Genomic DNA, 16,086 nt, shown 5'->3' on the forward strand with positions numbered 1-16,086 from the left:
CATATTCTTTGCCTTTATAAACACTATAGTTAGAGTTACATATATTCCTTGGGACTCAGTTTGCTAATCTAGAAATTGAAATGATATTAATATTATCTAATATTATAATAACAGGGTATTTTGATGATTAAATGAGACAGTGCATTTGCAAGATAAAACAGAGCTGCTTATAAAATAGAATGGCCAACATTGTGAATATTCTTGATTTATCTTTAGCACAGTGAGCACTGATACATGGGATCATCGAGGACTGTTTCACGTGCAGCATTCCATTTCTGTTTTGTTTTATGGCCCTAGCGTCTTTAAAGAGAAGTATTCACTGATCTCTCCCTCACTCATTTATTAGAGTAAACAATTCTTTTTTACCAAATGAAAACTCCAAGCCTTTTCTTTGTTTATCTCATACTTTTATATTCTATTCTACCAAAGAGAAGTTGGTTATCTGGGGAATAAAATGGAATTTTCTGGCACTAGAAGAGCATAAATGCAATCACCTGAAATGACTATATCCTGGGACTCCATCTTCTTTGTTCATTAGATAGTTCCCAATTATTCTTTCTAATTTGCTGTGTGGCCTTTTTTCTGTCTCATCCAACAGGAAAGTTTCCAAACATGGATTTTTCTCAAACTGAACTTTCAGGCCACTCGAGAAATTATGTTTTCCCACCTGTGTTGTAAAAACAGTGTTTTTCTTCCCAGAGAATGCAGGTGTTCGGGCAGAGAACAGTGGCAGACAAATGGTTCTACTTGGCCTCAGCTGGGAGCCCCCGCAGTGTTCTGTTCTCCCACTGAGCTCCTGGACCCAGGAAATACCTACTGTGGTCCCCCCTTTAGTCTTGCCTTTTAGGAGCTAGTCTGCTCAGAGCACATCAGTGATTTCGAGGTCACAGTATAGTTACATTGCACTAGCAAGAACTCTTACAATACTAGCTTCAGAATGAATAAATGATGTCCCGGTCATTCATCAATCACTCAGTGAAGGTATCGTTTGTGCCAGGCTTTCTGCTAAACACTGGTGTTACAAAAATAAATATGACATAGTCTATTGCCTCTAAGACTGAAATACAGTGCCCATTGGTGGTGTTACCAAGGGACAGCTGTGTAATTGTACTGATAAGCTCTGAAAGGTCATCTTATCTCAGCCTTGGATTTCTTAACCTTCCAGAGGCAGTAATGAGAGCATTCTCTTTCTGAAGGAAAATGTTGTAAAATTTGTTCTCAGTTCCCTTAACTTACTTCCTGTCCATCTTCAACCTCTTTCAAATGATTCAAAGTATTCTACTTTGAAAGCCTCTTGGCCCAAACTTGGTCCACTTTCTCAAACTGGCTAATTCTCCTGACATTTTCTACACAACATGTAGTATTTGTGGAATCCCAATGAAGTAACTGAATAACTGCCTATTAAAGCGTGATTTCATTTTTCCTGAAACTTTTCTATAGAAACTTACCATTGTCACGGTCAGGGTTACAGAAAAATAATTTAACTAAGATTGCTGTTAATTTTTTGTAAGTATACATGTTGTCAAGTCATTCAATCTTCATTATGAACAAATAATAAAACCCTGTACCATTTTCAAAGCACATATAAAAATATTATTTCATGTAAATCTTTTAAGCTACTATAAATGTAATAGCTTATACATAAAGAGACAGACAATAAAGAGGTAAAAAATTTTAAGTACCTTTTCTGATAACATAGTTATAACCAATCATGAAACTCTGTTGTCTAACTTCATATTAATTATAATTTCCATTAGACTACAAAATATGGAATATAAAGACAATCATGGATTTTTTCACTAATATTTGCCTGGCTCAATTACTATGACATGGAAATATGTTCATTTCTCTCTGTTTCACTTTTGTTTTTACCCTGTGACTATGAGGGACCTTCTTGGTATTTACTAAGCCACAGGAAATATTCTGAACATAAATTTTACCATAGTCATAAGTGGATAACATTATCAGAAGAAATATAATGTAAAATTCCAGACATCTGAAGGAATGACTCAGTGTTCTACTAACAGTTCTGGTATCAATAATAATAAAACAGTGATGCTCATATGGCTTATGGACAACTAACCCTTAGATGTAGATTACAAAATAGCAATTCTTTTAGGCATGCTTTATGATACTTCTATTAATAATAGGGGTTGAACTTTTTAGGACTTTATACGTAAAATGAGTGTTACGTCCAAAAGTTTCAAAGAGCTTAATTCAATCACCCAAGTTCATGAAACTTGAAGTTAAACTGAATATATTCTGTCTGACTACAAATCCAGTACTCCTTTCCCATCCATCTTGCTTGTTCTTTCACTCACAAGATGATTGAAAGATAATTTAGGCAAAGATAAAAAGTAAAGAATAAAAATAAAACTGTTATTTTCCTTGCGGGAGAGCAATTAAATAACTGCCAGCCATCACTGTGGTCATTTGTATACTCCTCAGTGTCTTATGCATAGCGTCAAATATCTAGCTTGAAACTACAGAATAAAAATCCCCGTTATTAGCCAAAGTACAGCGGCACAAAATCTCTTTGAAGTCTCCTGCACCGACTCATGGCATGACATCACTCGAACTGGTAACAAAGATAACTCAGGTAGCTGAACAGCAACAGTTTTGCCCTCAGTTTATTAAAAACACATTTAACTGTCCATTCAGTTTAGCAGTATGGAATACTCAACGTTGTTACATAATGAAGAGTATTTCAAACTTAGCACCCAAAAAGCTCCAAGTGTATTACTTTAATAACAACTGATATGCAGGCTGCTAACAATGCAATGCCAAAAAAAAAAAAAAAAGTGAAATCCAGGATTATTTTCGGCGATAAAGGATATAGGAAAATACACGAAATGGTTTTGACTGATTTTTTTTTTCATTTAAAATTATTAACATACCAAAGATAATTTAAAATTTTCTTTTCCCCAATGGATATATTTCTGTTATACAAAAAAGTAATTTCTGTAATGTATGTGAAGGAGAAGTTATGATACATGTGCGTAAATTGTTTTGCCTGTGGGTGTGGTGTTTTCATTCATTTTCAAAGAGCACGATCTCTTTGTAAGAGAATCTCTAAAGAACTCTGCTGAAACAAAATTATAAAGCACCTAAACTGAGATTAATTGGAATAACTCAGAGGGCTCTTGAGCTCAGTTTAGTTGTTTACTATCGAGCTCACTGAAAACAAATTACTGAAAGAATAAATACTAAAATGAATAAGAAGATAAGAATAAGAAAAGTATCTTAAATTCATTCATAATATGATTTTCAGCCATATGATTTTCAACAGCAAGTGCAAGTAGTAGCAGTGAGTGACAGGGATGGTAATATAGCCGTAGAAAAAAATTTACCCTTGCCTACTTGGCTTAAGTTTTGGCCAGAATGTCTAAATCTGCAGCCAAGAAGTCTTCCAGTCAATGTGGGAAGTAACTGACTTCCAGCTAAACTAGCTCATGATTGAAATTGGAATGCTTGAGAAAATTCAAGGGCTCTGGCTGTGATTCCCTTTGATTTTAGGAAATCATTCGGAACATAGCTACTATGCTCAAATAAAGTTTAACCATCCAATTCGTGCGCTGGGCTCATTTTGTGGTGTGTGTGACACTCCATCTAACATTCCAGAAATAACATTAAGATTTTACTTCCAGGTTTTTTTTTTTGTCTCATTTACATTGTTCTGCTTTTGACCAGGACCAGGATGTTTCTGTGCAGGAGATCAGCTAATGTAAGGCACCAGCATCATGCTTGGAGAGGCTGAGAACTCTATACAGGGCAGTAGTAAGAGCTAGTTTGGTTCCAGACCCTTTGGCAGGAGGGTGACTTGAAGGCATATGCTGCATTGAGAGAAGTTGCTCCTTCTGCCATTTTTCTCTCTCCTCCACAAATCTCCTGGCAAGAGAAATACCACAAGCAAGGAGGAAAAGAAGGAATCCATGACAAAGAAATTTTACTTCTGTTCAGTCTTCACAAGGTACAACAAAATGTATGTGCGTAGTTTCCTATTTTGTGTATAGAAAGAAAGGTTCACTGGGTGAGAAACAGACAACATTCTCCAGGAAATTTCTTGGCAACTCTTAGGCAGGTGAGGCAAAAGGAATAAAGATCAAAAAGGTAAAAACTTGAACAAGGTAGTAAGGGCTGGTAAGTAAAATCAGCATCTAAGCCAAAACTATAAAAAATCAGCTTCCGGTCTCAACCATTGAACTGCTATTGACAGACGTTCTCAGGAGTCTTCAAACAAAAGCATCAAGTGCAAAACTCGAGTTAGATGGAAGAGAAACTGTTTTCAAACTAATGCCATTATGTTGGCCCAGAGATCTTAATGAAATTCAACAACAACAACTACAAAAGTAAATTTATGGTATTGTATGATTTAGATTACGGTTTAAAAACACTAGACCAACATTAAGGTCAATCTCCATGTCTGTTGCAAAATGAGCCAACTTAACAGCTCCTCCCTTGCAGAAACTTCAGTCTCAAGAGGACCACCCCGGCCACTTCTTTTTTTTTTCTTTTCATAGTTCTCAGTTATTCCGACATTCCTGTCTCTGTTTTTCTCAGTGACCAGAATATTCTCGTGCTCACCTTTGCCCATTCATTCTCAGGCCTCCTGAATTTTCCACACTTTGAAAAAATATGCATCAGCCTTTCAGATGTGTGGTGAGGGCAGAAGCATAGTTTTCGAATTGCCACACAATTTTCCAGGAAAAATGATAGGGCACGTAGGATAGCAAAAGAAACAACAACTTGAAAATGATGCTCTCAGAACCTGATGGCAGAAAAGCCTGACAAACTGCAGAGCATGAGCAGTATGACCACCCTAAGATCAGGAGTCATCTGCTGGGGAGCAGATGGAAGTAAAAGGAGGTTCTTGAGGGACCCTATAAATGAACACAATACAGCACGTACTCATGTCCCCAAAGTAAAGGGATGTTTCTACCATCATGAATCGAAACCTGGGTAAGTGGCACAAATGTCAGTCAATGAAATTGAGAAAATTCCTTACAGATTCTAAATTTCTGGTGAGTACACACAAAAAAATACCACATGAATGGATGTAGGAGAATACATATGAGGATTTATAAAATTGTGTTGGTCTGAGTTCTTGTGACCCTCAGGAATATCCATCAGATACTCATTTAAAATAGCAGAGCCCACTCATGAGGAAATAGGATGAAAACAGAAACCAAATTTAACATGGCAAATGAAAAGACCGCCTACTGAATGGGAGAAAATATTTGCAAATGATGTAACTGATAAGAGGTTAATACCCCAAATATATAAACAGCTCATACAACTCAATATTTAAAAAAGTAAACAATCTAATTAAAAAATGGGCAGAAGACCTAAATAGATATTTTTCCAAAGAAGGTATACAGACGGCCAAGAGGCACGTGAGATGTTCAACATCGCTGATCATCAGAGAAATGCAAATCAAAACCACAATGAGATATCAACTCACATCTGTCAGAATGGCCATCATCCAAACATCTACAAATAACAAACGCTGGCCAGGATGTGGAGAGAAAGGAGCCACTGCACACTATTGGTGAGAATGTAAATTGGTGCAGCCACTATGGAAAACATTATGGAAATTCTTCAAAAAACTAAAAATAGAATCACCATATGATATGGCAATTCCACTCCACTTGGGTGTATATCTGAAGAAAATGAAAACACGAATTCAAAAAGATACATGCACCTCAATGCTCACAGCAGCGTTATTTACAATAGCCCACATCTAGAAGCAACCTAATTGTCCATCAACAGATGAATGGACAATTAAGTGTCACTCTGCCATTAAAAAGAATGAAATTCTGCCATTTGCAGCAGCATTGATGGACCTGGAGGGTATTATGCTCGGTGAAATAAGTCAGACAGAGAAAGACAAATACTCGATGTTATCCCTTAAATGTGGAATTTAAAACATAAAACAAACTAATGAATGTAACAAAACAAGCAGATTCACAGAGAACAAACTAGTGGTTACCAGTGGGGAAAGGGAAGAGTCGGGGGCAGGGGGACCTGGGGGTAGGGAATTAAGAGATACAAACTACTATGTATAAAATAAAGAAGCCACAAGGATATATTGCACAGCTCAGGGAAATGTAGCCATTATATGTTGTAATAACATTAAATGAAGTATAATCTATAAAAAATGTTGAACCACTCAGTTGTACACCTGAAACTGATATATTTTGAATCAATACTTTAATAAAAATCATTGAGCATGGCAAAAACATGGGGTCAAGGGAAACAAAAGTTTAAGATGGTTGTGGAGAAATAGCAGAATGTAAATTGTTGTTAACAAGAAAATTTAAAACCCCAGGTAAGAGAGAAAAATCTAAAGAAAGTAATTTCAACACAAAAACACATAACTATATAAATAAACTTCATACCCTCTCCAAAACAAACAAAAACAAAAAGAATGTCCTGGGTCTAGAATTTTTTCAGATGGATTCTTCTAAATCTTCAAGGATCATACTTAAGTGGTCCTAAAACAGCCCCAGAGCATAAAAAAGTAAACCTTAAAAATCCTTCTTATGAAGTAAATACATCGTTACCAAATCCTAACAAACCTTTAATTAAAAATAAAGTTACAAATAAATCTCAAATCTCAATATTAATACAAAAATCTTCATACAATTTAGCAAACAGCACACAACAGTGAACAAAAAATTACACCAAGACCCAGTGGGATGCTTTCCAAAAATGCAAATATGATTCAGTGAAAGCATCCATTTATTGAATCCATCATATAAATATATCTAAAGAAAAATACCATAGATGTCAAGTGGCATTTGACAAAAAAATCATGGTTCATCCATATTAATAAAATAAGAATAATCAGAAACTTCTAAAATAGATTTAAAAGTAAATATTAGTGCAAAATCAATATTTTATGTAACTGATACATACTAGAAGCATTTCTTTTAATGTGAAGAGAAAGAAAAGGATAACTACTATTGCTCCAAATAGTAAACAGATGGGATTACTGTTCTAGAGGCAAGAACCCTAAAATCTAGGTGTCAGGAAGGTTGGTTCCTTTTGAAGTTTGGAGGGAGAATCTGTTTCACACCCCTCTCCTAGACTCTCATGGTTGCTGGCAGTACTTGGCATTCCTTGGTTTGCAGATGCATAAGCCCTCTCTCTGTGTCCATCTTGACATGTGTTCTTCCCTATGTGTCTGTATCTGTGTGCAAATTTCTCTCTTCTTAAAAAGACACCAATCATTGGCCTTGCAGCCACACTCATGCAGTGTGACTTGATCTTAATCTAACTAATTATATCTGCAAATACTCTGTTTCCATATAAGATCATATTCTGAGGTTCCAGGTGGATATAAATTCTGGGGACACTATCCAATCCAGGATAGACAGATGGTTGACTGATAACATATTTATGTAATTTTACTAATATCTTAATTAACATAATTATGAATTCTCTGCACCTTTATTTTTTCATCATTTTGGTTTGAAAATACTGCTTGGCAGAAGCCAAAATAAGTAGAGGACCATTCAAGTATGTTTATGGTTCCCTTGAACCAAACAGAAGCAATATTAGGACAATGTCTAATAGCATCTCTCACCTATGATGAGTTGGCCATGACCATGGTTAATTGAGTGGTCCATAAAAATGAATGCTTTCATAGTAGCTTTAAACTTGAATTTAAAATTAAATTCAGTTTTTAGGTAGAAAATTAGCACTTCTGTAACATTTTTAAGAACTTATGACTGTTTGTAACCAGTCTATAAGGAAAAAGTCAAAATCCTACTGCTAGTCTTAACCACAGGAGTCATGATACTTTAGAATTAAGTAACAGAATGGCCCCCTAACAAAACTAACACACACACTTCATCAGTTCACGTAACTGTCAGGAGTAGATGTTCCCTTGCACTCAACCCCACCCCCAGCCCCCACGCTGCCAAAGTGGTGCTTTGAGGTTCGTGATTTTTCTACCCTGACATATTCTGTACCTCGTTAATGGCTTCCAGAACTCCAGGCATTACGTTCTTTCATAAGACCATCCCAAGTAGGAAGAAAGGAATAAAGTAATCATACTTTTTACTTGCCTTCCTATCTTGTTTCTTACAGGGCATGAATTTTTCAAAGAAACATCTGAACAGATTTCTACTATGTGGCACTGAACAGAAGTGTGTCACGTGTCTATTCCTAAATCAACCGCTGGAAAGAGAAATGAGACTGCTTTGATTTTCTTATAATCAACCTTGATTCACTCCCTGGGAAAGCTTTCATGGCCATCAAATATGGGATTCTGTAAATGAAGAAAGTGAGGATGGCAGGTGTTATGTAGGTAATCCACAGTGTCTCTCATTTGAACATGTGGTTATCCATCTAAAATGTTGATTCTAATTTCTCAGAGATCTCAGAGCAAATCATATTCAATCATGGAGAGAGAAAAATTTAAGTGACTATCTTTTTCTGCTCCCCAAACTTTATACATTTACAAAGTTGAAAACTCCATGAACCGAGAAGTTAAATTTCCAAACATTCTTTATGAAAATATTTGAAATCCACTAAAATGTGAACCCTAAAGGTCAGAGATTTCTGCTACTTTTGTCTATTGATGCACCCCAATACCTAGCACTGTGCCTGGCACGTGGTAATTGTTCAAGGAATATTTGCTGATTGGGTTGAATTACTAAGTGGATATATTTACACATGAAAAAATGAAGGGAAAAAAACAGTTTAAAATTTGAGAAAAATTCTTGCCACATGAATTTAGTATGGCCTTAATGCGGACATGTGGGAATATCTGAACACATTTTGATTCCTAACTTGTTATGTTTTGGTCTCACATGCACACACAAAAAAACTTCCTCAGAGAAGGATATGACACCTGTGCTGTACCCTTCAAAGCTTCCCCCATAGCATGGTGGACAGACTGAGAGAATATATCAGTGAAGATGCTGAGAATGAAACATCCTTAATATGTACTTGACTTGTTTTTTTTCTCCTTCCCACATATTCTCACTAAGGGGTTCTTTTTATATATTATTTATATCATCCGTGCCATATTTTTAAACCCTAGGAGACAGTCTGATACCTTCTATGGGAAAGTTATTAGATCAAGCATACGGTTTTAGAATTTGTAAAGTAGCGAAAGACCTCAGACATCAACTGAGAAAAAAAAAAGTATGATTTTGAAATCGGTCTGCTAGTTCAAGTCTTGCTCATTTGTTAGGGAACTAGAAACATTTATCCTGGATTTTCTGATGGGTAATGGAAACGTAAAACTCTGTGAAAGTTTCATTTTGAGTACGGGGAATTAAAAATCCCAAGCAAAAACTGTGGCTGCTGTTCTGTCCACAGTTTCCATGGTGTTGCTGCTGCTATGTGACTATTTCGATCACTACTAATTTATAGACAATCAAGAAATGATTTAATTTTTTTAAATAAAAAATGATCCATCAGCAGGTTGGCATCTCCATGGGGAATATACGCTGTGACAAAGAGCACAAAAAGTGAGTATAAAAAGAAACCAGAAAATGAGTGATGGAGCCAAAAAGTGAGTGATGGAGCCAAACAGTTGAGGGAGCAATTTGGGAATCCAGCAATCTGTTTTAAAACTGACAAAGAACATGTCTCTGAGTTTGTTTTCTGGGAAATATGTTCAACCGGAGCAATGTAAACAAGAATTAAATAACATTGGCAAGCGCTGATACAGGAGGCATCTTGAAGTTGCAGTTGGACTGAGTGTAGGTATAAGAGAAATCCTTACGCTACCACTTTCAGAACAACATGGAGTTTTCAAGAGAGGAAAGGTCTGCGGAAAAAAAAAAACGGAGCTTCGAGCCAGAACGCCTAGTGCCTGATAGTACAGAAAAGCGGCAGGTGAAGTTAACACCAAATCCACAGCACCTATTACAGATTAGGGGGGAGATTTCACGTTTTCTACCTCATTAAATTTGAGTACCCTGAAATTTAGTCCACCTATTAATTTTGTTACACTCAAAAAGTGATTTTCAGACTTAAGACCTACCATACGAGTCCGAGTTTGTTATTTGCTACCTGTGCTGCCTAGCGGGGTAGCCACAAACCACACGTGGCACTTACATTTACATTTAAATTCCTCAAAATTAAATAAAATTTAAAATTCAAGGATGGAGTTATACTGGCCATATTTTAAGTGCCAAACAGTCACCTATGGCTCACGGTTGCCACATTAGTGGACAGGACAGATACAGAAAACATTTTCACAGTCACAGGAAGCTCTGTTGGAGGCTCTGCACAAAAATAACAAGTTACGCTAAGACATGTGCAGTGCTGCGTTTAAATCTCTAAGTCAAATATTTTAAAACCATTTCTTTAGGGATCTTAGGGTGAGGATAATATTCTTTGATTAAGTCATACACTTCCTTTTCTAATAAATGAGAACCACTTGGACCATTTTGTATGTAGTGTATTATCAGTTCACTCTTCTCTCTGAATATACTTTCATTTCTTCCCCTTGTATGACACCATGTGGGTTCACAAAGAGATTTATTACCATATACTTGGATCCAAACTTCAATTCCTTGACCAAACAGTTTCACCCTCCCCACTTCCCTCCAAGCCTTACTTTCTCCTTGAACCGACCACATCTAAGCTGGGCGCCTGGCACTTGGGGTCTTCAACAGCCTTTGTCTGATGCTCTTCCCACCTCTTCTGCTCTCATCCTCTAGGAGTGGAGGTTCATTCCTATTTTTATACAGAAATCATTCACTTCAGCCAAACTGCTATCCTCTTTAACAGCCTCATCCTGATCTCTCTCTCTCTTTTTTTTTTTTTTTTTGTAAACAGCAAATAACTCTGCTTCTGGGCACAGCACATAGAAGTCAATCAATTCTATCATTAAATATTACTGAATATCAACTGTATATAAGGCACTGTAATGTAATATGCTCCATCTCAACACTTGAGGAAACTATAAAATCCTAAGAATTAACGTTTCCAATTAAATATTCCCCAGCCCGATGCACATACTAAATTCTCTCATCCAAACTCCAATGGTAAATACTATAAATACACCTAATTTTATGTCATTGCATATTGTTCCATATAATATCTGAATTCTTGACAGGTCACATGTTATTTTCAAAGGCTTCATCTAATACTTTAAGAGGCTGCAACCAAGTTTTATCTACCTTTGTGTCCAGGGTGGCTCTTCACATCGTACCTTGTAACCATTCACTTGCTTTGGTCAATAAATTTCTTTTATTGTTGACAGAGTGGGTTTGATTTACCATGAACGTATTTCAATTCTACCAAGCAACAAAAATTCCTTTGGTATTTAATCACAAGCTGTGGCAATACTTAGACATGGGAAAATACTTATGTAGGATTTTCTTGGGCCAGAAATGCTCATATCTTTGCCCAACCAAACAGTAGACGTGTTGGCTGATTCATGAGCAGTTCACCTCTGATCTCAGCAGTGTCTGCTGCTCATTTCCCTGTATCTCAGCACCATCAGTTTACTGCGGTTCTGGTAGCTCAGCCAGCTATTAAATGAAAGATGCTCATTAGTTTGATTATGGAGAGAGCACTAGTTCAAACTTCACTAAGAGACCCTGCTGAATTCTTACATAATCTCTGGAGAATGGTGGCACGAGTAAAGGGAAACTAGAAATTTTCCTTACAAACATTCCACTTCCTAAAAAAGTCATTTCCTCTCTGCCAATCCTCTCCTTGGGCTAAGGGGGAACAAATACACCAAGGGTGAGGGGAGTCACTACAGTCAACTCTCTAACAGAAGTATGTCAATAAGCCTCACTTGGTGTGAGAATGTAGCAGGCAGAACTCTATGATGCTCCCAGGGTGTTGCAGACTTGATTAGGTCACGCTACATGGCAAAAGGGATTTTGCAGAGGTAATAGAGGTTGCTTAATTGACCTTAAGACATAGAGGTTATCCGGGTAGATTTAATCTACCCCCATGAGCCTTTTAAAAGCAGAGTATTCTCTGGCTGATCACAGAAGAGAAAGTCAGGGAGATGTGAAGTATGAGGGACTGGTGGAGAAGAGATTCTTCCACTACTGCCACTACCATCACTACCACTACTGCCACTATTACCGCTACCACTACTGCCACTAATGCCACTACCATCACTACCGCTACTGCCACTACTGTCACCAGGATCCGAGAACAGCCTGCTGCAGCTGAGAGCACCCCCAGCGAGGTATCAGGACTTCAGCCCTGCAGGTGCCAGTAACTGAAGTGCGCCAACACTCTGAGCAAGCTGCAGAGCAGACGCTTCCTCACACCTGAGAGCTTCCGATAAATCCCAGCCTGACCAACACCTTGATTTTGATCTCCTGAACTCCTAAGCAGAGAAACTAGAAGACTACTGAGACCTTTGACCTACAAAAGTGTGAGCTAATAAAATGAGTATTGTTTAAAGCCACTGAGTTTGTGGAAATTTGCCATTCAGCAGTAGAAAAGCAATATATTATTTAGATACATTAACACTACTCCCACTACTCCCACTGCTGCCACTACTGCCACTACCACTATTACTACTACATACTATGAATAGCAAACACATATTGTGCTTCTTTAATGCCAGTTGCCCTTCTAAACACTTCACGTTGATCAATGCTTACAACAACAGATAGAAAAGGTACTGTTATTTTTTTCAAATACAGATGAAGAAACTGAGGTACATAAATATTAAGTAATGCACCAAAATCACAAGAAGTAGGTAAGTGGTAGAGCTGGTCTTAAACTCAGGCAGCCCAACTACAGATGTCATGCTCTAAATCACACATCGTATTCACATATTTTTACAATAATATTGTGTCTACTCACATCATATTTATTTAAGACTATTTGCACCCAGTTTATTATTTCTTTTGATTATAAACTCCTAGATGATTGGTTGCTGCCCTGACTGAATCCATGCAGTTGAGGTCAGTGGAAGAGATGGATATGTAGTGGGCTGGTCCACCTTAGCCAGTGCTGAAGTGCTCGCCTGAGTTGTAGATTCTAGTCATTGTATTCATATCTGGAGGTTCTATTTGGGGTTGTTTCAATTTTACTATGTAATCTTTATACTTTCAACATCCCATCAGATAACGTTAAAGTTTGTCATCTACTGTTAAAAGAGAGGACAAACTCAGTTTGCTAAAAGATCCACTGTTAAGTCTATGTGGGTCAGATGCTACTACCTTCTTGTTATCACTGGTTCCAGTTCATGTTCAGATTATTTCCCTGTGCCTGTCCATATTCAACCTCCTAATAGTCTTTGCCTAAAATGGTATTTCAGCAATTGGAATAAAGTCAAATGAAGTTCAGGGTTTAACGGTCACTGGCACGCCTGCTTCACGTGTAACTAACCAATCCATGTGAAGTTACTCTGAGGAAGGCTCTTTTTTTTTCTTCATTTTGTTTTTCATTTTTCTTCCATTCTTCATTCTATCCTATACAGAGTCACAGCAGCATTTATTGCAGTTTCACGCAGTTGAGTCTGGAATGTGGAAAACAAGTCTAAAGCAGGTTTGCCATTACCCCAAAAGGTGTAACCTTCTGGGTTTTCATATGAAAGCGGGGAAGGTCTTCCAGAACAACACCTACCGTATTTGGATAATAGGCTATGATGGTTGCCTGCTGGCTCTCAAATGTGCATTGTACAGATAGATGTGTTCAGAATGAAGGTGACTTTTCCTTTCGTTATTCCACCTACCTCTCTGATTAACTTTTGAGCCAAAACTCAGCCTGCATGTTTCTTGCTTTCCTTTTGGATCTTCAATATGTGTTTGTTAATCCAACATCTTAATTATTTATAGTGAGATGTTTGGTTTAAAAACTAGCTGTCCACTAAAGTAAGCTGAAACTCTGTCAGCCAAGACACTTCAGGGGCACATTTAATGTATTAGAAGACTCAACGCTCATCAATAATCATCAACTGTAGGAAGGGGCCCTCTCTTAGGGGGTGACATAATTATTTAATAATTCATTCATTCTCAAGAAAACGTCTTTCTTCACCACACAAACTATTTTAACTTAGCAAAAATACAATGTGAGAAAGTTATGCCACAGGGTTTTGTATCTCCTAGACAATTGTGAGTATGTAAAATCTTATGCCTCTGAAAGTATATGCCAAAAATAGTTTACCTTTTTTTCCAGCTTTGAAATGCTCTCTTTATTCACATTGCTCAATGATAATTTAATATTCAGTTTAAAGTATAATTTGCTAATAAGCACTAAAGTCAAGACTACAATTGTTAGTGAGCTCTATTACTGAGGACATATTAAATCAAGGGAGAAGGGAAACAAATTAATGAATCTAATTGTTCTCCACTCAGGCAGTAATGTTCCGAGGTTAACAAATCAAGCAAGATTTACACAGAGACTGAAAAAAAAGTGGCTCTTAGAGTCGTCACAAATATGACGTTGTGTGACATTGGAAGAACCCGGGGCCGCTTTCAATTAGTAGAAGACCTCTTCATATCTCTTCATCTAATAGATTCTCAGTTTTCAGTTCTGTCAACAGACTCCGATGCTTCTAACTGTATGGCTTAAAATCTTTACTAATGCCCACACTCATTTATTACAAGCTTTATTAAGATTAACAAACACATTCCCAAATGGTCTCCAGTTTAGTTGCCGTTAATTAACAAGATTAACTAAAGGGCACATTAGAAAATAAAGACTGTGCTAAATTCCATAACCAGAGAGAATGAGAGCTTACTTGACTTCAAAAAGACTGTAAGTTGCAAAGTACCAAAAAATTGATGGTCATGACATAATAAGTTAGATACTAAAAATTATTAAAGTTGATTTTAACTTGCTAGTTTGTTTTCTTTCATTCCATTTTAGTTTTAATCGGGCACTCAATAATTATCCTTTCTTATTGTTTAGGATCAGTATTTGGATTCAGTCTTACTTTTTTTTTTTCCTTAACAGAGGTATTGGGGATTGAATCCAGGACCTTATGCACACCAAGCCCACGTTCTAGCACTGAGCTATACCTCCTAACCCCTAAAGGTTATTTTGGAATAAAAAAAAACCTTCAATAATGTAATTCATACAAATTTTTTAAATGCCTGGTTGGTTAGAGCTAACAAATATTAATATTAATAAATAATTTATAAATGGGTGAACGATTCTACTATCTTTAAAAGCAGAATTCAACTCTTCACTGATTATTTTATTATGTGTGCAGTAAAGTGCACCAGGTAAATATAAAGTTCATGGATAGAAAGAAACGTATATGGAGTATAGGGAGCAATTAAAGGCAAGATATACAAATATTTGGAAAGTTAAATATTAAATTTATTATGCCACAGACATTTCTGTATGTGACAGATTATTTTTAATTAATATTTTATATTTTATGTAGTTTTTAATTATTCAAGAATTTATAATATTATTTCAAGTAAGGTTATGAATATGTTATCATTAAATAAACCAAATCATTTTAAAGCTTTATTTTGAAGCATGAATAAAATATTTTTTTCTGAAACTATGGTCATTGACGTATCGATCTTATCATGGTCATTATTTATATCTTCTCAACATTTAATTAAATCTACATAAATTTTATGTACAATCATGGATTTGAAAAAGAAAAAAAAAAGAGGAGGTTAGAGATTCTTCTGTCAGAGTCTAAAAATAGTTCCAACTTTCTATATGCTTTTAAAGTTGCTCAATAAACCTGGACTCTTCATTGACCGATTTATTACTTCATTCATTTAGAAACCATTTTTTGAGATTCTTAATGTATAAATCACAAATCCAGCAGCTGTAGATAAAAGGTAACTAAGATACAGTCCTAGCCTATAGTTCAGAAGTAAAAAAGTATAAAACAAGACAACTGGAAGTCCAAGAGCTGAAGCTGGAGAAGAGACTGCATGAGTCGTCTTAATTCAGAGAGCAAATAATGAGGATTTTAACTCAGGGATGAAAAGAAAAAATGAAACTCTTCTTCCACCTGAATCATAATATGAGTAATTTCAAACATGTAGCAGAATTGGGGCTTTCAGAGAATAACTGGGACACTCTAATGGCTCATATGAATAAAACCTGAAATGTAAGAATGAGGAGGGAGAGATGAAAAAAGGGAGAATGCATATCAATAAAGAGCCT

The sequence above is a fragment of the Vicugna pacos genome, chromosome 10 (genome assembly GCF_048564905.1).
Source record: "Vicugna pacos chromosome 10, VicPac4, whole genome shotgun sequence".
In the NCBI taxonomy this organism is placed as follows: domain Eukaryota; kingdom Metazoa; phylum Chordata; class Mammalia; order Artiodactyla; family Camelidae; genus Vicugna; species Vicugna pacos.